The sequence below is a fragment of the Trachemys scripta genome, chromosome 4 (genome assembly GCF_013100865.1).
Source record: "Trachemys scripta elegans isolate TJP31775 chromosome 4, CAS_Tse_1.0, whole genome shotgun sequence".
Lineage (NCBI taxonomy): Eukaryota > Metazoa > Chordata > Testudines > Emydidae > Trachemys > Trachemys scripta.
In genome coordinates this window covers 68,696,779-68,719,674 of record NC_048301.1, presented here as the reverse complement: position 1 = coordinate 68,719,674, position 22,896 = coordinate 68,696,779, and the positions used below count along the sequence as shown (strand labels likewise).

General features: G+C 47.6%; 1 protein-coding gene across 2 annotated transcripts in view; it reads left to right on the top strand.

The window, feature by feature from the left end:
- Window positions 1-13,752: 13,752 nt before the first annotated feature.
- Window positions 13,753-22,896, top strand: part of TMEM229B (transmembrane protein 229B) — a 53,562-nt gene continuing 44,418 nt past the window's right edge. For both annotated transcript variants that reach the window (XM_034769510.1, XM_034769509.1), the window contains exon 1: window positions 13,753-13,988. The gene's annotated coding sequence lies outside the window, so the exon portion shown is untranslated. The remainder of the gene's footprint in view (window positions 13,989-22,896) is intronic.

Sequence of the window (22,896 nt, the reverse complement as noted above, 5' to 3'; positions counted from 1 at the left end):
ACTTCATGGGGGGGAAAAGCCCAGGTACTAAAGGGCTCTTTAGTCTAGTGGAGAAAAGCCTAACAAGAACCAATGGCAGAAAGCTGAATCCAAACAAATTCAAATTAGAAATAAGGTACAACATTTTAACAGGGGGGGTGACTTGGAACAAACCACCAAGGGAAGTGGTGGATTCTTCATCTCTTACTGACTTCAAATAAGACTGGGTGCCCTTTGGGAAGATATGCTTTAGAGAAAAACAAGTTATTGGGCTTAATCAGAGGTAAGTGGGTGAAATTTAATGGCCTGTGACTTACAGGAGGTCACACTAGATGATCTAATGATCCCTTTTGGATTTAAACTCTATGAATCTCTGAGATCCTTGGATGTATGGTGATGCAGAAGAGAAAGGTATTGTTATTAGTATTTAATGAGCTGCAGCTAAACATACAACATTCCTTCTGTTCTGTGCTTGAAAGCCATTTAATGATAATGGAATGAATTAAACCTGCCAAGATAACTAATGGAAGGGACCAGAGGATTGAAAATCTCCACAGAGCGATTTTCTGTGTTTATTTAGACATCTCAGCAGATGGTCACCTTGCCTGGTAGATCATTATAATAGACTTTGCAATATCTGGGTCATCACACAAGCTGAGACCTGTTCTTCACTGAGTAACTATGCCTCTTCTCTCCCTTGTTCCTCCGTGCAGAGTTTTCTTTCCTTGGTTGTTGCGCACACATGCACTGACTTGATCTTGTGTGGAGAAATCTAGATGTGCACATAATACCAAGAGAAAACTTTGCAGAGGTTAGTGTTAGAAAACATGAATGGAAGTTGGTATTCTCACTAGGAATGAAAAATATCTTATAGTCATCATGGGCCAGATTTTTAAAGGTAGTTGAGTACCTAAAGATGCAGATAGGTGCCTAATTGGATACTAGGCTCCTGACTCACATTGATTTCAATGGACATTAGGCACCATGGGGCTTTTGAAAATCCCACAAGGCACCTATCTGCATCTTTAGGCATCTAAGTAACTTTAAAAATCTGGCCCATTATGACTTTCATCCTGAAGGATCGTTTCTGTGTACAGGAATCTCTTCATGCACCTGTAGAGTAGAACTGGCAGCTGCTAACAGCATGCAGCAACTATACATAATGGTTTAAGTAAGAAAGTGAAGAATCTCATCAACAAGAGAAACTGCAGGAGAAATTTAGGGAGGCAAGATGGAGAAGAGAAATAAATTATTTGTTTCAAATTATTCACTTGATAAATTTAATTGCTTCAGGATTGTTTGTAAGCAGCTTCCATTTGTCTCAGATGTATTCACTATTCAACTCATTCTTGGTCTGTGGCTTATTCATGAGCAGTTCATTGTGAGTATTCGATATCCGAAATTCAAGAATCAAGCTGCAGTACTAAGCTTTGAACTGCCTTCCTATATCTCTTTGCATCATCAGCTCCCCTCTTCATTTCAAATTTCAGATGAAAAATTTTCACCTATACTACTTAATTTCTCTCCTCTTCCTCCATTTTTTCTTTTCCTGTTGTAATCCTTGTCCTCATTCCTCCATCCCTTACCACCATGCATTCAATCATGATATGTTGTCATCTCTTGTGTACTTTGTCTGAATTACATTGCAAACACCTTGGGGCAAGGACTTGTCATTTTACTTGTTGTGTAAAGCAGGCTGTAAACATTTGGTGTTGTATAAATAAAAAATACAGCTACAGAGATATTAACTCTCTAAACCATTTTGCAATATAGCATGTATAAAAGATACTATGCAGAATAATATTGTACAGTATTTACTTATTATAGTTATCTTAGCTCTGCCACCGACACCCTGGGAGACCTTGGGGAAACTCACTTTACCTGTCTGGGTCTCAGTTTCCTGACCTAGCTCAGAGTCGTAAATCAATCAGTAAAAGAGCCAGGTATCCTGATGCCCAGCTCTAACCACTAGACAGTACTGTAGTGATGGGTGCTATAGAAAACCCAGGAGCACCGACAGCTTTTCTGCCGCCTTAGGCGGCGGAAGGTCCCGCCAGCGAAATACCGCTGCGGTCGCTGCCCCCCAAATTGTAGCGGCTTGGGCGACCGCCTAGGTTGCCTAATGGGTTGCGCCGGCCCTGAGAAAACCCTCAAATAGATAATACCTTGGTCTTATATGGTGGCTTACATCCATAGATCTCAAAGCCCTTTACAAAGGAGAGAAGTATCATTATTTCCATTTTACGGATAGGGAAACAGAGGCACAAAAACATGAAGCCAAGGTCACCAGGAGATAGAACCTAGGTCTGCTGAATTCTAGTCTGGTGCCCGATCCACTGGGCCACACCACGGCTCAGAATAGATAATTGCATTGAATTGAATTTTGGCTTTGCAGAATGACCCTTTCAGCACCCATATCAACTCACCTCAAAAGCAACGTTTGGATTTTGCTAAACTGGTGAAAAATAACAGCAAAGAGAGCTACCAATCCTTGCCATATCTGTCATTTCCACGTATGATATTTGCTTTTCTGCTGTTCAGCAATGAATCAGAACAGAAACCATGAGGGAGTCTTTTGTTTTCATTAAAAGTTCAAACAAATGCAGAGACTCTTTTATCCTTGAATAACAGGGAGGAATTGGTTGCAAATCTGAAGGTTAAAGGCAGTTTGGATTAAAGTGATCATGAAATGACAGATTTCATGAATCTAAGGAAAGGAAGGAGTGAGAGCAGCAGAATGAGGACGTCGGACTTCAAAAAAGATGACTTTAACAAATTCAGAGAACTGGTAGGTAAAGTCCCATGGGAAGAAAATCTAAGGGTATGTCTACACTATGAAAATAGGATGATTTTATAGAAGTCGATCTTTAGGAAGCGATTTTATACAGTCGATTGTGTATGTTCCCACTAAGCGCATTAAGTCGGCGGAGTGCGTCCTCAATACCATGGGGTTAGCATCGACTCCCGGAGCGGTGCACTGCGGGTAGCTATCCCACAGTCCCCGCAGTCTCTGCTGCCCATTGGAATTCTGGATTAAGCTTCCAATGCCTGATGGGGCAAAAACATTGTCGCAGGTGGATTTGGGTACATGTCATCAGTCTCCCCTCCCTCCATGAAAGCAATGGCAGACAATCATTTTGTGCCTTTTTTCCTGGGTTACCCGTGCAGATGCCATAGCATGCCAAGCATGGAGCCCGCTCAGCTCACTGCTGCAGTTGTGAGCATTGTAAACACCTCACGCATTATCCTGCAGTATGTGCAGAACCTGGCTAGGAGCCGCCAGCATGAGGACGATTGTGAGGAGGACACGGACACAGACATTCCTGAAAGCATGGGATGTGGCAATGGGGACATCATGGTAGCAGTGGGGCAAATTGATACAGTGGAACGCTGATTCTGGTCCCGTCAAACAAGCACTGGTGGGACCGCATAGTGTTGCAGGTATGGGATGATTCCCACTAGCTGCGAAACTTTCACATGCGTAAGGCCACTTTCCTGGAACTTTGTGATTTGCTTTTCCCCGCCCTGAAGCACAGGAATACCAAGATGAGAGCTGTCCTGACAGTTTAGAAGTGAGTGGCGATAGCCCTGTGGAAGCTTGCAACGCCTGACTGCTACCGGTCAGTCAGGAATCAATTTGAAGTGGGCAAATCTACTGTGGGTGCTGCTGTGATCCAAGTAGCCAAGGCAATCACTAACCTTCTACTAGCAAGGGTAGTAACTCTGGGAAATGTGCAGGTCATAGTGGATGGCTTTGCTGCGATAGGGTTCCCTAATTGTGGTGGGGTGATAGACGGAATGCATATCCCTATCTTGGCACCGGACCACTTTGCCAACCAGTACGTAAACCGCAAGGGGTACTTCTCAATGGTGCTGCAAGCACTGGTGGATCACAAGGGACGTTTCACTGACATCAATGTGGGATGGCCGGGAAAGGTGCATGACGCTCGCATCCTTAGGAACTCCGGGCTGTTTGAACAGCTGCAAGAAGGGAATTACTTCCCAGACCAGAAAATTACTGTTGTGGATGTTGAAGTGCCAATAGTTGTCCTTGGAGACCCAGCCTACCCCTTGCTCCCATGGCTCATGAAGCCATACACAGGCAGCCTGGACAGTAGTAAGGAGAAGTTCAACTATAGGCTGAGCAACTGCAGAATGGTGGTACAATGTGCCTTTGGACGTTTAAAAGCGCGCTGGCGCTGTTTGCTAAGTCAGACCTTAGCGCAACCAACATTCCCATTGTTATTGCTGCTTGCTGTGTGCTCCATAATATCTGTGAGAGTAAGGGGGAGATGTTTATGGTGGGGTGGGAGATTGAGGCAAATCGCCTGGCGGCCGATTTTGAGCAGCCAGACACCAGGCCACTTAGAAGAGCACAGCTAGGCACATTGCGCATCAGAGAGGCTTTGAAAACCAATTTCATGACTGGCCAGGCTACGGTGTGACAGTTGTGTGTGTTTGTCCTTGATGCAAACCCGCCCCCTTTGTTAATTTTAATTCCCTTTAAGCCAACCACCCTCCCCTCTTCGATCACAGCTGGTAAAGGAAATAAAATCATTATTGTTTTGAAACCATGCATTCTTTCTTTATTAATAAAAAAAAAGTGCGATAACAGACACGGTAGCCTGGGTGGGGTTGGGGAGGAGGGAAGGGCAAGGCCACATTGCTTATTGTAGCCACACTACACATCAACACTGTTTGAATGACAGCCTTCTGTTGCTTGGGCTGTCCTCTGGAGTGGAGTGGCTGGGTGCCCGGAGCCTTCCCCCAATGTTCTTGGGCATCTGGGTGAGGAGGATATGGAATTTGGGGAGGAGGGCAGGTGGTTATATAGTGGATGCAGTGGCAGTCTGTGCTCTTGTTGCCTTTCCTGCAGCTCCACCAGACGCCTGAGCATATCTGTTTGCCCCCCGCCCCCCATTAGCCTCAGCATTGCCTCCTGCCTCTTCTCATCGTGCTCACTGTATGCCTCCATGCATTCAGCTGTGCCCTATCAGTGCAGGAGGACTGCATGAGCTTAGAAAACATGTCATCGCGAGTGTGGGTTTTTTTCACCTTCTAATCTGAGATAACCTCTGGGACGGAGATGATAATGGAAGCGTAGAAACATTTTCAACATAAAAAGGGAGAGTAGAATTTAAGAAGATACATTTCTGAGAACAAAAGGGAGACTCTTTCACAGTGAATCAAGCAATTCACAGCAGACAGCACATGTGCTTTAGGTACAAGGTCGCATTTTGCCTTTTATATTGAGCGCCTGCCAGTATGGTGACACATCACACACGGCTGGGCAACAGAATTTGGTTTCCAGGCAGCCATGGTAAGCCAAAGTTAGGGTTACCATACGTCTTCTTTTTCCCGGACATGTCCGGCTTTTCGGCAGTCAAACCCCCGTCCGGGGGGAATTGCCAAAAAGCCGAACATGTCCGGGAAAATGGTGGCTCTGCTCCTCCCCGACTCTTCGGCTCTGTTTAAGAGCCGGGCTGCCCGAGTGCTACCGGCTTCGGGCACCGCCCGTGCCTCCGGACCCTGCGCCGCCGGAGCCCGGGAGGGGAAGTGCCCGGCTGGGGGCGCAGGGTCCGGAGGCATAGGGGCTGCCCAAAGCCCGAGCGCTACCAGCTTCACGGTTTGCCGGGCAGCCTCCAGACCCTGCGCCCCTGGCTGGGCGCTTCCCCTCCCGGGCTCCAGCTGCGCTGGGGAAGCGCCGGCTGGGGGCACAGGGTCTGGGGGCTGCCCGGCAAACCCTGAAGCCGGTAGTGCTGGGGCAGCCCTTTCCCAGTGGCTGGGAGTGGGAGGGAGGAGGGGGCGGAGTTAGGGCGGGGAAGGGGTGGAGTTGGGGAGGGCTAGGGGTGGGAAAAGGGGCGGTGCCAGGGCCCGTGGAGGGTCCTCTTTTTTTATTTATTAGATATGGTAACCCTAGCCAAAGTGTACGCGGAGTTGGCTCCTTCCGCCTTCATAACATGTGGGAATGGTTTCAAACTGCAGCGCCCTCCTTTCCCATAGCAAGCAATGCCAGTTCGGTTTGCCATTTAAAAGGAGGGGCTGTGGTTTTCGGGTGGATGTGCAGCACATCCCACCCCCCCACACCACCATGTGGCTATTCTCTGGGATGAGCCCTTCACCCTCCCCCCACTGCCTGGCTATTCTCAGGGATGATCCCTTTTAGCCAAGCGCAAACAGCCCAGCATGAATGGGATCCTTTTACTGTTCCCTTACAAAAATTCCCCTATTTCAACTATTTCAATGATATCACTCTCCTGAGGCTAACACAGAAAGATATAGACCGAATGTTGCTTGAATGCAACCAAAACCTAGGACCATTTGCTGCCATGCTTTGTGCTGCAATGATTCCAGACTACCTGTTATTGGCTTGACGTGGTAAAGTGTCCTACCGTGGAGGACGAAATAAGGTAGCCCTCCCCAGAAACCTTCTGCAAAGGCTTTCAGAGTACCTCCAGGAGAGCTTCATGGACATGTCCCTGGAAGATTCCCGCTCCATCCCCAGACATGTTAACAGACTTTTCCAGTAGCTGTACTGGCCGCGAATGGATCCCAAGTCTTCAGGTCAAATCAAACATTAAATACAATTGCTTTAAAACCCTGTAGTGTAGTTACAAGTGTGCACTCACCTGAGCAGAGGTGCCTTCTCTGCCTTCAGGGTCCGGGAATCCGCCTTGGGAGGGTATTGGCTCCAGAGAGATGAAAAGGTCCTGGCTGCCAGGGAGAACGGATTCTCCGCTTGCCTGCTGCGCATTCTCCTCCTCCTCCTCTTCCTCATCCACAAAATCCTCCTTCCTGTTGCGTGAAACTCCCCCCTTGCAGGTGTCCATGGAAAGTGGTGAGGTAGTGGTAGGGTCTCCCGCTAGAATGCCATGCAGCTGATCATAGAAGCGGCATGTGTGGGGCTCTGACCTGGAGCGACCGTTTGTCTCCTTTGTCTTTTGGTAGGTTTGCCTGAGCTCCTTAACTTTCACGTGGCACTGCTGTGTGTCCCTGTTGTAGCTTCTCTCCACCATGCCCTGTGCGGTTTTGGCATCTATATTAGCATTTCTTCTTTTTGATTGGAATTCAGCCTGCACAGATTCTTCTCCCTATACAGCAATCAGATCCAGTGTCTCCTGTTTGATCCATGCTGGAGCTCGTTTGCGATTCTGGGACTGCATGATCACCTGTGCTGCTGAGCTCGCCACGCTGACCAAACAGGAAATGAAATTCAAAATTTCCTGGGGCTTTTCCTGTGTACCTGGCTAGTGCATCAGAGTTGAAAGTGCTGTCCAGAGGGGTCACATTGGAGCACTCTGGGATAGCTCCTGGAGGCCAATACCATTGAATTGCGTCTGCACTACCCCAAATTCGACCCAGCAAGGTCGATTTTAACGCCACTCCCCTCGTCAGGGAGGAGTACAGAAGTCAATTTTAAGAGCCCTTTAGGTCAACGGAACGGGGTTGGTTGTGTAGACGCGTTGCTTATAAAATTGACCTAACGCGGCTAAATTCGACCTAACCTTGTAGTGTAGACCAGGGCTAAGCGAAAAAGGAGTTCAGGAGAGACAATATTAAAGGCACAACAGCAAACTATCCCAATGTAAAGGAAAGATAGGAAGAATAGTAACAGGCCAATATGGCTTCATTAGGAGCTCTTTAATTACTTGAAAATCTAAAAGGAATCCTACAAAAGTGGAAACATGGACGAATTGCTAAGGAGGCGTACTGAAGAATAACACAAACACGTAAGGACAAATTCAGAAAGACTAAGTATTGTTACAGAAGGAACTGATTTTTTTTTTCTCAGAAATTCAGGACTTAGCTCCCTTAGAAGATTCTTCAGACAATTCAAGAACTTGTAGGATTGTGCAGGTAACTATGGCTTGATCCCTCCTGCAGCTGCCTAGATGCAGCCATGGAGAGGACCCAGAAGTAGTTAATTCAGCTGCAAACTGTCTTAACTCCCAACCACATTTCGGCATGGAAATCTGACAGCTCTGTTGGAGATAGTGCTGCTGTAAGGCACAGCCAGTCCCATGCTCCTCCACCACCCCAAGCTCTCAGACCTTCCAGAGCTCTGATCCCATGAAGCATGCACGATGGACCAATGAAAGGGTACAAGTGTGGGGGCAGTAACGGAAGTGTCATCCCTCCATTCCTTATGGTTCATCCTCCTGCTGTTTCCCCCTCATTATAGCCCTCACCCCATTTATCTTCTCCTCTCCCACTATTGCCTCTCACTCTCCTCAATCTAACCCTGATCCCTCCTACCTGGCTCTCCTCCCCTCACTGTGACATTCTCATCTCCACTAACCTTCCCCACCCTCACTCTGCCTCTGCCTTCCATTCTCCTCAGTGTAATAGCTCCTTCCTCTGCCTGATCACTGTGACTAGAGGGAAAAATATAGATTTGCATGTTCATCTCTCTTACTTTTTTTCTTTTTCTTTTACACTCTTCCATTTCTGTGCATTGATTTCCGCTTCCTGCCTGTGGGTGAGTCTTTCTTTCTAACTAGGGAGCTTTTTTTTTTCTTACTTCCTCACTGATCTTTCCCTCATCTCTCACTTCCTGTACAGCATTCTCCTTTTCTTCTCATGCTGCAAAATGGTCTTGGATACTTTGCGAAAGATTTCAGAGTAGCAGCCATGTTAGTCTGTATCCGCAAAAAGAACAGGATTACTTGTGGCACCTTAGAGACTAACAAATTTATTGGAGCATAAGCTTTCGTGGGCATCCGAAGAAGTGGCTGTATCCCATGAAAGCTTATGCTCAAATAAATTTGTTATTCTCTAAGGTGCCATAAGTAATCCTGTTCTTTTTCCGAAAGATGCGACCTAACAATAAAATGTATCGTACTGTATCAGGTTGTGGTCCTCTTTCTGACTAATTTATCATCTATTGTATTTGTAAGGGGCATCTCACTGTAATATCTAAGCAACCTCCTTTTCAGCTCCATTGAAATCTATTCAAAATAATTATTTTTTTTATCAACCACCATATCCTAAATGTAGCAATAATAGCCCAGCTTGCAAAGGTCAGCCGCTGAGTTATAATTCAGCCATATGCTACATTTTGTTTCCCCATCAAAATACTCCATGTTTCTGATACTCTTGTTCTTGCAGAGAAATTGGTGTGGTCAGGTGACTCTGTGACAGGCTGGTTTGCTGCATTGTGGCATATTAGGAGGAATCACATTCATTTGTGCATAGAACTACCTGAGTGAATATTCACTGAAGGTATGTCGACACTACCCGCCGCGGATCGACTTATCATGTGTAGTGTAGACGTGATAAATTGATCCCCAATCGCTCTCCCGTCGACTGCTGAACTCCAACTTGGTGAGAGGTGGAAGCAAAGTCGACGGGGGAGCCGCGGCGCGCTGCGAGGACGCGAAGTAAGTAATTTTAATTCGATCTAAGATACGTCAACTTCAGCTATGCTATTCTCGTAGCTGAAGTTGCGTATCTTAGATCGATTCCCCCCCCAGTGTAGACTAGGCCTGAGAATGAGATCCTAATAACACAGTATTCTTCTCCGATGCAATATTCGGGGCTCTGATATCTGCATGGTGCTGAGCACTTGCTTGCCCTGCAACTTCTCTTTGATTCCTGACACTTCTACGCTGAAGAAGTTGTCTTTGATAAATAGTCCACTGTGGCAGGATCTCTTGATGGTCCCTCATTATAAGGCATCCCTTAATTGCCTCTGTCCGGCACAAACCTAATGTTGCCTCGCTCCTGTAGCTATATGTTATTGACATCAGAATGCAGAGACATAAAATTAAAGTTATAAAAATGTTCTTCTTCTCTCAGCTACATTAACTTTGTGCTTCATAGGTCAGAGGGGACCCCAGTCATCTAGTCTGACCTCCTATGTGTAACAGGCTATAGGAGTTCCCCAAAATAATTCCAGTTTGAATTAGACCATATCTTTTAGAAAAACATCCACTCTTAATTTATAATATCCTGTGATGGATAATCCACCACAGCCCATGGTAAACTGTTCCAATGATTAATGACTCACTGTAAAAAACATACGCCTTATTTCCAGTTTGAATTTGTCTAGTTTCCACTTTCAACCATTGGATCATGGCCTTGTCGGATTGAAGAACCCTTTATCCCATGAAAAACGACAAAGAGTCCTGTGGCAACTTATAGACTAACAGATGTATTGGAGCCTAAGTTTTCGTGGGTGAATACCCACTTCATCAGACATGCGTCTGACAAAGTGGGTACTCACCCACTAAAGCTTATGCTCCAATACATCTGTTAGTCTATAAGGCGCCGCAGGACTCTTTGTCGCTTTTTACAGATCCAGACTAACATGGCTACCCTTCTGACACTTTATCCCATGAAGTTACTTAAAGACATGGTTAACCATAGAAGCCAGGAGAGACACCTGAGGACTATGAAAAAGCAAACATGGAATCTGTTGTTCAGCTAGTTCTTGAAGGAAAAAGGAAGAGCCACAAAGGAAGTGGCTGATTGGAGAACAAGTGGGTTCTTGCATCTGAAGAAGTGGTTTTTTACCCACAAAGGCTTATGCCCAAATAAATCTGTTAGTCTTTAAGGTGCCACTGGACTCCTCGTTGTTTTTGATTGGAGAAGAGAGATCATGGTTAAAACATGAGACTCAGAAGCAAGTGTTTTAGATTCTTTTCCCAGTTCTAGTACACACAACCTCAGGTGATGACACAGGAAAAGTCATTTTATCCATCTGTACCTCAGTCTCTCTCTCTGTAAAATAATCCAAACCGTGTACTTCTCAGCCTTCTATCAGAGGACCTTAAAACACGTTACCAATGTTAACTAGCTAATCCTCCTCCTCAGAGACCTTCTTTAAGCTAGACAGATATTACTTCCATTTTACAGATGAGGAAATTGAGGTACAGGGAAGTTACATGTCACACAGGAATTCTGTGGCAGGAGCCAAATCTCCTGACTTCTAATACAGTGGTTTAACCGCAAGAGCATTCTTCCACCATACAAAGAGCAGGCAATTTTGCAGAAGAGTTAACCCAGAGGAAGAAGGGAATCTGATTCTGTAACTTTAATTTATTTTCATTCTTCTCCATCGGCAAGCTTAGTCAGGGAATAATCTAAAGAGGACTTTCTGGGTGGAAATGGAAAAACCGTAAAGAGATTGTTTCTGGATGTAGCAATGAAGCCTTCGAAAATATATTTCTTGCTATGTGTGTCTGATCTCATACACTACCGGGGTGTCCCGTCAGTGACAACAAATGACATTGGGATCTAAGTTCCCTCCAAGCTGCATGGCTGCCTATTAAGCCTTACGCAGCAGCTCAGGGCTGCGGCACGGAGAGATGCTGCTCTCCGCCGGGCAAAGTATGGATCTGCAGCAGCGGGGAGAGGTGTCCCTCCCCGACGGCCCCAGTGTGGACCTGCCCCGGATTTGCCACGGCCAGGGGAGAGGAGCCCCTCCCTCAGCCTGGCCTGGCCCAGGCCCACCAGAGCTGCCGGGGGGAGAGGAGCCCCTCCCTTGGCCTAGCCCAGCCCCACCAGAGCTGCGGCGGCTGGGGAAAGGCACCTCTCCCCTGGCCCTGAGCTGCTGCAGCAAGAAAGGGCTGGGGAGAGTCATCTCTCCCCACCGCAGCCTCAGAGCAGCCTGCACCCCAAACTCCTCATCCCTGGCCCCACCCGAGAGCCTGCACCCCCAGCCAGAGCCCTCATCCCTGCACACCCCAACCCTCTGCCCCAGCCCTGAGCCCCCTCCTGCATCCTGAACCCTTCGGCCCCACCCCCACCACATGAATTTTATGTGCACCAATATGAAGGTGATGTGTGACACATCACCTCCATATTGGTACACATAAAATTCATTCTGCACATGGACGTAAAAAATTAGAGGGAACACTGATTGGGATTATATTCTTTGACCTTTTTTTCCCCTTATGTTTCTTAGGTGTTTTATACATAAATTATTATTAATCAGAAATCATATATGGAATCTGTCTTGCATCTACATTAAACAAAAGTATTGAAATGACTGTGCAATTCCTAGTGTCCACTCACAACAGCTGACCCAGGCCTTTTACACAGGGCTGGCTCTAGGATTTTTGCCGCCCCAAGCAAAAAATTTACCATCCCAAGCGCAGGTTAGGCTGGGGCTCGCAGGCGGCGCTGGCAGCGGAGGGAGTGATGTCACCTTCTCCCAGTGCCTGCAGTGGCTTTACCCCCACCCCCACCCGGCCGCGCAGAGAAGTCCCGATATAAGGGGTGACACAAGGCAGCGCAGCAGCCAGTCCGCAGATGAGGCGGCGCAGCCCCGGCTCCCCAGCAGGACTCACCCTCTCCTCCCCAGGTAGCGGCTGGGCCCTGGCAGTTCAGCATCCCAGGGCTGGGGCTTCCCCTTTCCACTGCGGCCGGAGGCACGGCGCCCTCGCCCCGTCTAAGTGGCGCAGCTCCAAGAGCACAACTGCCCCGAAAAAAAAGGATGTCCGGAATGCCGCCCCTGGAAATGTGCCACCCCAAGCACGTGCTTGCTTTGCTGGTGCTTAGAGCCGGTCCTGCTTTTACAACCTGAGAGCAGGTTTTTAGTTAGAAAACTGAACAGAAAATATTTACCACTTTACAGAGGTGTGAATGAGTGTTTGCAAAGGACCTTGAGATTGTAACAGGTTGGTTTGCCCCTGGGCTGGAGAGCCCAGGGCTAAACTAGCTGTGATTACAAGATGAGCCAAAGGAATCAGAGAGGAATCAGACAATTCAGTATAAATGGCAGCAGGAAGGTGAGGAGGGTAGAGTAGTTGGTTGAGAGAAGTAGCGGAGACTGAAGAAGCAGGAGGCCCTGAAGTAAGCTAGGGAAGCCCAGGAAACAGGATGCTGTGAGGAGCTGGAACTGATTAAACACTTTGTGTTTGTTTTGGGACTTTTGAGTTCTGTTTTTGACAAACTGGGTTGGCTGCCTCATAAAGAGCGAATTAAAGGATTTTGGACTGAGAAGGTGACTGGAAACTGAGACTGGAGTTCTTAAAGGGGCTCTCATGAGGGGGAAATTGAGGTAGGTGGCAGACACTGCACTAGAGATCATCCAATAGAAGGTCAATAGCGTAGGATCTATTCCAGGTAAAGTACCTGACTAGGTAATAAATCAGACTGAGGAAGGAGTGATTGAGGCCTGCAAAGATTGGGTGACCCAAGTGCTCTCTTCTAGCTCCTATTTTTGCATCCTTTGTTTTGGGCCTTTGTCCCACCTTTTGGCCATGGCAAGCAAGGAGGTATATCATAGCTGGAATATTGATGGGCGGGGGGTGTCTATTTTTCCTGGAATATTGATGGGAGTGGGGTGTCTATTTTTCCTGCAACCCCTCAAGGCAACTACAGCATGTAACACAAGGACTCTGAAGCATCACCAGGAAGCCAGTTACCTGCCTTGGTGGACCAGGAGTCTGATGGGGCCTAGCAAATCCTAAATTCTCAGGAGCTGGTACCTGTGTTGCTTCTGTGTTTAGCAGCTACAGATGATGCAAAGTCGTTGCATGTAAATTTACCAGGTAAATTATTAAAAATTGGAAGAACTGCAGCAGGGAACGTGACCTGAATTAACCCTTAGCAAGCCAGAAGGAGTTCGCTGGAAAGCCGATCCTGCTCTATAGGAGGTGCTGTAGGTGCAATTGTAGGTGCTGTAGGCCAGGGGGTGGGAGCAGGAGAGCTGAGGCCTGCAGCCAGATGATTTTCCCTGCTAAAGTCAGTGCGGGTATCTCCCCTCCATCATCACCTCCCTGTATCGCAGCTGGCTCAGGACAGCAGCGAAGGAGTTAAGGGCTGGTGCTGGAGAAGGCCGGCTGTCAGGAGGGAGCATGTGCAGTTTGCAACCGCATCCATGCTACGGGTTAGAATCACTGGAACATTTAATCTCCAGCAGCCGCCGCCGCCGCCTCGAGCCATCCATGGAGGCGAGGAAGACAATGCGCGGCTGAGCGGAGGAGGAGGGAGAGGCAGGAGCGAGGCAGAGCGTGGCCGCAGCAGCTGCTCTGGAGCGCGCTCTCCCCATCTTCGCCAGGGTAAGTGCAGGGGGAGCCCGTCCAGTCCTCCCGCAACGGAGCTGGCGGATGCTGGGCTGGGCTGGGGGATGCCGGGGCCGGCGTGGGAGCCGGAGGGAGGGCTCTGGAGCCCGACCGCTGTTGCTTTCGTTTCTCGCTGCGCTGGCTCCGGCTCCGGCTCCGCTTCCTCCCGCAGGAGAGGAGTTGGAAGGGGGGGGGGTGAGGGAGTAACTCACACCCGGAACAAAGCGGGCTCCAGGGGTGGGGGGGTTGCCCAGGGCAGCGGAAGGCAAACACAACGGGAGCGGGCTGGCCCCGTGTTGTGCGCCGGAGCAGGGCGTGCTGGAGCCTGCTGTCGGAGCAGATGTTGGCAGCGCCGGGGGCTGGGCGCCAGCGCCGCTGGAGCGGAGTTGCGGGGGGTGGCTACAAGGAGCCGGGGCCGGCCATATGCTGGGCGCTGGAGCCACACGGACGATTCCGGGTCAGGATCTGTCGCCCTCTCCCGGGAATAGACAAGGCATCCGCGTGGGGCATCTGGCAGGCGCTGAGACCCGGCTCCCCAGCAAAGGGAAGGAACCTCGCCTCCCCCGGCAGGCTCTGGCGCTTGCCCGCCCTGGCTGTTCGGACAGCGGGACACAGGCAGGAGAGATCCCGGGCACCTGCAGCGTCCGCCATAGGTGCTGGAACTAGGGGGGCTGGAGGGACTGCCGCACCACACCCCCTGGCTTGAAGTGGGTATCATCATATACAGGGTTGACATTTGGTTCAATGGCTCTCCGCACAGCACCCCCAGTATACAAATTATTCCAGTCCCCCTTGTTCTGCTCTTCCCCTGCGCCTTCCACGCAGTGCCCTTCTTCCCCCCCCCTCCGCCCCCAGCAGGGGCCCTTCCCCTCCTTCCTTTGTCCCCTGTGGCTGTGAAGAGTCGGGGCTGGCACGCACTGGGTCAGGTCGAGGGCAGGAAAGTTTCTTTGTGTGTGTTTCGCGTTCAGCCAGAGCTGATTGAGATGAGGGGCAGGGACCCCTGTGCGATGTACTGGGGGATCCCTGGTAGAGCTCGCTGCACAATGTACATTCACATGGTCTCTTCGGCAAGAAAACGGGTCAGCTTTGACACTCAGCATTTTCTGTAGATTTTGAGAAGTTTTTGTTTTGGGAAACAAATTAAATGGTGTCCATGTGCCCTGCTTTTTCTGAACAGCACGGCTCAATTTTTCTCTGCCCAATGCCATTAATTGTTTTGATGTGAAACTAATTTTTCAAAAGTTTTTCATAAGGCTGAATTGGGAATGAAATGTTTTGATTTTATTGAAATGAAACACTTCAGATGACCCAAAATGGAAGAAATTTTCAGAATTTTGTTTTTGCAGAAAACTTCTTCACTTTTTAGTTTTTGTTCCTTTTTCAGAATGGGAAAAAAATGTTGAAATTCTTGAGGTTCCCACTAAACAAAAATCTGGCTTCTACCCATCCCTAGTCCTTGGTAGTGGTACTGGGATTTCCTTAGATACCTTTAGACATTTGTGATGGCTGGGATATTAGGAGATGGGTTCCCAGCCCCTGTCCGAGCTAGCTTGTCACACCCAGGCTTCCTTGTCTGGTTTTGGCATCCTCTTGCACTGGACCTGCAAACTTGTGTCACATAGGAGCTAAAGTTCAGAAGCTGGACCTGCTCTCCCTCCCACCAGAGGCAAGGAAGCTTTCCCAGCTTCAGTATTTCCTTTCAGTTTGTTGCATTGCTTAATAACAGGAGAATCCTCTTATTTCCCTCTTGCCTGCTGGAAAAGATGGTCCCTCCAGGAGCTAAAATTATTCATAGGCAGCATGGTGAATTTGATACCTGAACTGTATTTAACAAGTGTCTGTAAAAGAAATAAAGCACTCAGAGTGCAACATCCTTTCATTTTCATGTATACAAATACCTTAATACTTATACTGCATTGGTCAGGGACTTGATAGCGATAGATGATTCTAAGATAATAAATCCCAAAGGAGAATTTTTTAAAAAATTATGAGTGAGCGGAAAAACAGCACTTGTTACAATGAGACCTCTACTGGCGGCAGCCACTGCAGGCTACAAGTCAGGCAAGCCATTCACTATGTATCTAATGTTAAGTACATGCTTATGTCCTATTTACATCAATGGGATTTAAACCTGAGCTTAAGTACTTCCCTGAAGTGGGGTCATAATAAGCTGGTCCAAGATACTCCACACATAGATGACAGTAGTGAACATGTTCCTAACTACGATGACACAGTTCATTGCTGCTGGGAAAATGTATTACACTTCAAAGTGGAGGGGTATGGTGGGGAATCTCCTCCCTGAGCTGTGTTGTACATAAAGATGGCCTATTCTGCACTGCTTATGCAGAGGACCCTTCCATCTGAGAGACACTATTACCGTTTTGTAAAAGGGGAAACAGAGGCACTGTCCGTAGTAGATCTGGGACTACAACCCAGGAATTGACTCCCATCCCTTGGTTTAACCATTAGTTAACACTGCCTCTCAACAAAGGATAACAGGGGCCGTGAGGCTCACTTATTATTTTTTGTTATTATTGTAGGGCCTACCTAGGAGCTCTAGTCATGTGCCAGGACCCTATTGTGCTACATGCTGTACAGACACAGAATGCTTTGAGATCCTCCTGATAAAATGCACAAAGAAGTACAAAATATTAGCTTATCTCCCCCCTACCCAGGATAAGGCACTGGAAAGAATATTTACTTTCTCCTTATTGGTGTTGTCACAGCATGATCATAAGGGAAGTCAGTATTATTGTATCTATTCTACAGATGGGTGAAAACTCAGGCAGACAGAAAGTAAGTGACTTGCTCAAGGTCACACGGTGAATCAATGGCAGAGCAAAGAATAGACTAGGAATCCTGACTCTTATATCTATGCTGCAATCAGGCATTGTGATGGTAGCACCTGTATATGTGTCTGAGCTAGCTCAATGACAATGGCAATGAAGCCACCGAAACATGGGCAATTTCGTGGGCTAGCCCTGTCTGCCCAGGATCCTCCATTTCTACTTGAGTGGCTGCTGACTATGCTGCTGCCCTAGTTCCTTGTGCTAGCTTTGATCTAGCTTAGGTCTAGCTCAGGTATGTCTACACACGCTGCAGTCACATCTCCCAATTGCAGTGCAGATACCCCTCCAGTGGCTTGCCCTGGTCATAGTGCTATATATAATATAAACACCAGAACTGACACAACTAAGGCCCAGTTATGACAAACAAGCAAAACACCCTAATCAAACAAAAAAACAAATACATATAGAATAAATGGTTGACCTATTTGATTAATAATGACTTATCATAGCAGCAGTTCTGCCAGTAAGGGTCAAATATTGGCATTCTCACAGTACTGCAGATTATTGTAAAAAAAAACTCATGGAGGGTCACACAAATGATCCAGGGGCTGGAAAACAAGCCTACAATGTGAGGCTTAAGGAGCTCAGCGTATTGAAGGGAAGGATGAGAGGTGACTTGATCACTGTGTATAGATGCTTACATGCAGAATGAGAGAGCTGATCATCAGGGATCCTAGTTTTCTGTGATAAAAAAAACCAAAATTATCTGATTTAAAAAAATAAAAACGTGCATTTTTCCATGATTAAAATGAGACGCTGAGTTTTAGTTTCCCTAGCCACAATATATACAGGTATCAATAAAACATTGTGTTCAACTGGTATACAAAGAAACCCCATTTATCTGATGTAATTGGGATTGGGGCCAGACTAGATAATCAAAAATTCAGATAATCCAGAGAGCTTCAGCCCTGGGTGGCGAGGCTCGGGCTGTCAGCCCTGGTTCAGTTAGTAGGGAGATCTAGATAATGGAGGTGCAGATAAACTGGGTTCTTACTCTTTTTATTTTTTCACAACATGTAAAAACTAAAGATTCTGTGTAAAAATGCAAATTCTGCATTTTTCTGTGGCAAATAGATTTCTGTTATCCCTGCCAATCACAGGGGGCTTTTCAATCTTGCTCACAAAAGGCATAACAAGATCCAATGGCTGGAAATTGAAGTTAGACAAATTGAACCTCGAAATAAGACACAATTTCCTACCAATGGGGGAAATTAACTATTAGAACAGCTTACCAGGGGAGGTGGTGGGCTCATCATTAAGAAGACATGGGATATCTTTTTTAAAAAGATATTCTTTAATCCAGTTTCTGGGAGAAATTCTACAGCCTGTGTATGCAAGGGGGCAGGCTGGATGGTTGTGGTGGTTCATTCTGGCCTTGGAATCTGTGACTCTATGAACCATTGTGTCCATTCCCTTCTTTTATGGGCCAAGGAGACAATGGGAAGTTCTCCATTGCCCTCAACATTCTCATAATATTTGCAACTCTGCAGTAAGACAATGACAATCTCATGCTTCAGGGGCTTCAACCATTTGCCTGCAGGGGTCAAGAAGAAATGTTTCTTTTCCCTAATGCACAATTGTCTAGATGTATTCTGAGTTTTTTTTCCCATCTTCTTCTGAAGCATCAGCAATTGGCCACAGCTGGATACAGGGTGGGCCGATGCTCTGAAGTGGTACAGAGAATCCTCTGTCTTGATGCCTGGCTGGTGTTTTGCTCATGTGCTCAGGGTCAAACTGTTCACGAGATTTGAGGACAGGAAGGAATTCCCTCCCCACACACACACACACCCTGGCCCAGATTGGCAGAGATTTTGGTAAGATGCGGGTTTGCCTTCTGCAGCATGAAGCATGGATTGCCTGCTGGATCACCTGGTCATATCTCACCTAATCAATTCCCTGCCATTGCAGGAGCTTCGGGCATCCATGGCATCTTGGTCTCCTCTTCCTGCCTGTGGTGCACATTATTAGTATTATTATATGTATTATCATGGTACCTAGGATCCCCAGTCAGAGACAGGACCCTGTTAGGCTAGGTGCTGTATAAACATAGAGCAGAAAGATAGCCCCTGCTCCAAAGACCTTACAATCTAAGTATAAGACAAGAGGCAACAGCAGGATATAGACAGATGGGGTAGTACAAAGAAACAGTGAGACAATATTGGTCAGCATGATCACCAGCAGCCGAACTGTTGTCAAATTATTTGTAGGTATCACAGAAAAGGAGTGTTTTGAAGGAGGATCATAAGTTAGTTTTGCAGATGTTTACAGATAGCTTCTCCCGAGCAGCAGCATGGGGGAAAGCAAAAAGGTGCTTGTTTGAAAATTTAACAAATGGGTGACGGAGGCCGGCTTCCTGGGCTAATCAGAGGCAAGAGTTGACCTTTCAGTATTGAATGAGAGATGATAGGTAGGGTAGGGATAGGTCGTGAAGGGCCTGAAAAATGAAGACAAGCATCTTATGTTTGATGTGATAGAGAAGAGAGAGCCAGCAGAGGGATATAATGAGCGGGTGACATGGTCAAAGCAATGGGCTAGGACAGGAGTTCTCAAACTTCATTGCATTGCGACCCCCTCCTGACAAGAAAAATTACTACACGACCCCAGGAGCGGAGACTGAAGCCTGAGTCTGCCTGAGCCCCACCGCCCAGGGTGAAGGGCCAAAGCAGAAGCCCAAGGGCTTTAGCCCCAGGCGGGGTCCTATAACCTGAGCCCCACCACCCCGGGCCGAAACCCTCAGTATTCGGCCCTAGGGCTTGGGCTTCAGCTAGGGTTGCCAACTTTCTAATTGCACAAAACCGAACACCCCAAGGCCCTGTCCTACCCCTCCACTTTCCTGAGGCCCTGACCCTGCTCGCTCCATTCCCCCTCCCTCCGTCGCTTGCTCTCCCCCCATCCTCACTCACTTTCACCAGGCTGGGGCAGGGGGTAGAGGTGCGGGGTGGGGGGAGGGGTGAGGGCTCCAGCTGGGGGTGTGGGCTCTAGGGTGGGGCTGGGAATGAGGGGTTTGGGGTGCAGGATGGGGCTCCAGGCTGGGCCAGGAGGTTGGAGGGTGCAGGGTGCGGGCTCCAGGAGGGAGTTTGGGTTCAGGAGGGGACTGTGGGCTGGGGCAGAGGGTTTGGGTATGGGAGAGGGTTTGGGGTGTGGGGTGCCGGCGGCGCTTACCGCAGCTCCTAGGAAGCAGCCACCAGGTCCCTGTGGCCCCTCTGGCATGGGCAGCCAGGGAGGCTCTGAGTGCCGCCCCCACGCCTGCAGCCGCCACTCCCGCAGCTCCCATTGGTCACAATTCCCGGCCAATGGGAGCTGCTTAGCTGGCACTCGGGGCACGGGCAGCGCGCGGAGCCTTCCTGCCCGCTCATGTGTCTGGGGGCAGCAAGGACTTGGCAGTCGCTTCCGGGAGTTTGTGGAGCTAGGGCAGGCAGGGAGCCTGTCTTAGCCCTGGGCCCCTGCTGCACCGCCGACCGAATTTTTAACGGCCCGGTTGGCGGTGCTGACCAGAGCCACCAGGGTCCCTTTTCGACCAGGCGTTCCAGTCAAAAAACGGATGCCTGGCAACCCTAGCTTCAGCCCCACGCCCCAGCAAGTCTAATGCCAGCCCTGTCACAACCCACTTTGGGGTCCCAACCCACAGTTTGAGAACGCTGGGCTAGGAAAATGATCTTTGCAGCAGCATGCTGAATGGATATAAGTGGAGCAAGACTGCATCTCAGGGCCAGAGAGAAGAATGTTGCAGTACTTCCAAGATAAGATAATGGGAGCCTGGAAGAACATTTTAGCTGTGTGGATGAATAGGAAAGGCCCTCTCTTAGATATGTTATGCAGAAGGAATCTGCAAGATTTAAACATAGCCTGGATGTGAGGACTTAGAGAGGGGTTCAGCTCAAAGATGATAACCAGGTTATGGGCCTAAGTGACAGGCAGGATGGTGGAGTTGTCTGCAGAGAACAAGGAAGTTTAGTCTCCTGATGACTGGAATGGTTTAGTCTAACCCAAATTATTGGGCTCAAAACAGGGTGAAATTTAATGGCCTGTGATATGCAGGAGGTCAGACTAGATAATCAAATGGTCCCTTCTGGCCTTAAACTCTCTGAAACTATGAAGGCAGACAAGCAAATTTTTCGGAAAATGAAAGGAAAGTGTCCTGAAAAGACAACTACAAAACAGTAAAGATTTGGTAAAGCCTAATGTTTGTGAGGAGGTGAAGGTTACAGTGGCATATAAAAAGAATCTGTTTGTCCTGGCACTAAAGTCATACAAGTAGTAGGGTAGTCGTTATTTCTATTGATGCTATGTCACCCTCAGGATTTTGTGAGTTTCTGGATTTCATTTAATAAAAGTCATATTTAAATAAATAAAGTGAAGGGACTTCCAGTCATGGCTTTTCAATGCCAAACTGCCTGCCACCCTCATCAAGATAGACTAGAAAATGGTAATGTTAATTAAAGGGCACCAATATTCCTTCCCCCTTGGGTTAATTATTCTGGGGAAACAGAGTCAACTGAGCTGAGTAAACTTGTTGTTTACCAGTAGGAGTCAGATTGAGATAATTTTTCCTTTCTCCACCTTCCCCTAGTGGAGAGTTTTGTATATTTAGATATGTTCTGGGAGTCTTGCATCTTTCTTTGCATAACGCATTGGCCACAGATGGAGACAGGATCCTGACTAGAAGAGTGATTGGTTTGTTCTGGTTTGTCAGCTCCTATGTGGACTGAGAGTGAAGCAAGACTCTACAAAGGTACTTTTGGTTTTGGTTTACACTGAAGAACACTGGGGATGAATTTTAAGCGTCCAGCAGTGGGAGTTCCGCCTTCCAGAGAAAAACCTATCTGTAACAAGAAGGTGAAAGTGGCTATTTTCTTGTTTATTTTCAAAGGAAGATTTAGCACCCAGGGAGCTAAATATACTGGCAATACCTGTGCTCGTCATAGCCAAAAAGTAAATATATAAAAATGGCCTCATTTTGCTTCTCAGATCTGCTTCCCATAAATATATTTGAGTAAGGTCTGCTACTTGTATCATCACAACAAATGTTTCCTCCTGTTAGCCCTGCAAGCCCAATACAGATGTAGTGGAGTGAACTGGAGCCTGTTCTGCTTTCTAAGCCAGCAACAGAGTTGTCTGGTCAGTTTCTAGTCTCTCCATTATCCATGTTGATGTATGAAGCAAAAAGACCCAGATAGTTTCTCACTTCCTAGATGAAGATTGCTGTGCTGGCAGCCAGAAAAAGCACATTCTTTTGAAAACGGAGCCAGCTGGATTTGGAAGTCACACAAGAATGGGGATACTGTGTCAGACTAGTGGTCCATCTAGCCCAGTCTACTGTCTTCTGACAGTGGCTGGTGCCAGGTGCTTCAGAGGGAATGAACAGAACAGGGCAATTTATCAAGTGAGCCATCCCCTGTTGTCATGGAGAGGGGATAAATACGATGTCTTTTACAGCACCACTTTTCTGCCTATATCTGCACTTTAAGGTACAAATACCATCTGTGCTGGATGCTTGTGATATGAAGTTTAGGCGGTGATTCTATCTGATAGTGAATAGGAAAGAAAGCAAACTGAGTTGAAGCCCTGGCTCTGCAGCAACAGATACTAGCATCTGTGCCAGTTTGGACCAACGTGCCTGTTTCTGATTGGTTAGCATGCCACATTCCTGTTAGCTTCTTTGTAAGTGATACACCCATTGTTGTCTGTTACAAGTCAGAGGTTGTTCATAAACTCAAAGGCATCTAACATCTTCCAACCACCCCATCCCACAAAATGCAAAAGATATAGGTAATTTCCAGGGTTGCATATGGGCATGTTCGTAACTGTTTTTAATATAATATTAGCCTGAAGGGAAGCTGGACAGCTATAGAAGTTTCTCTTGTACACTGTAAATTCCACAGTGAGTGGGGAATTGGAACTGGTTCCCGTTAGTGGGGGGCAGGGAAGGATTTATTTCATCCTCTGCTTGCGTATTGCCATTGAACCCGGCTAATCAAATCTAGTACAGTAGTTCAGAGCAACCCCACTCCCAAACTTTCCCCTCCTCCATAAACTTCTTTTCAAGCTCTTCATAA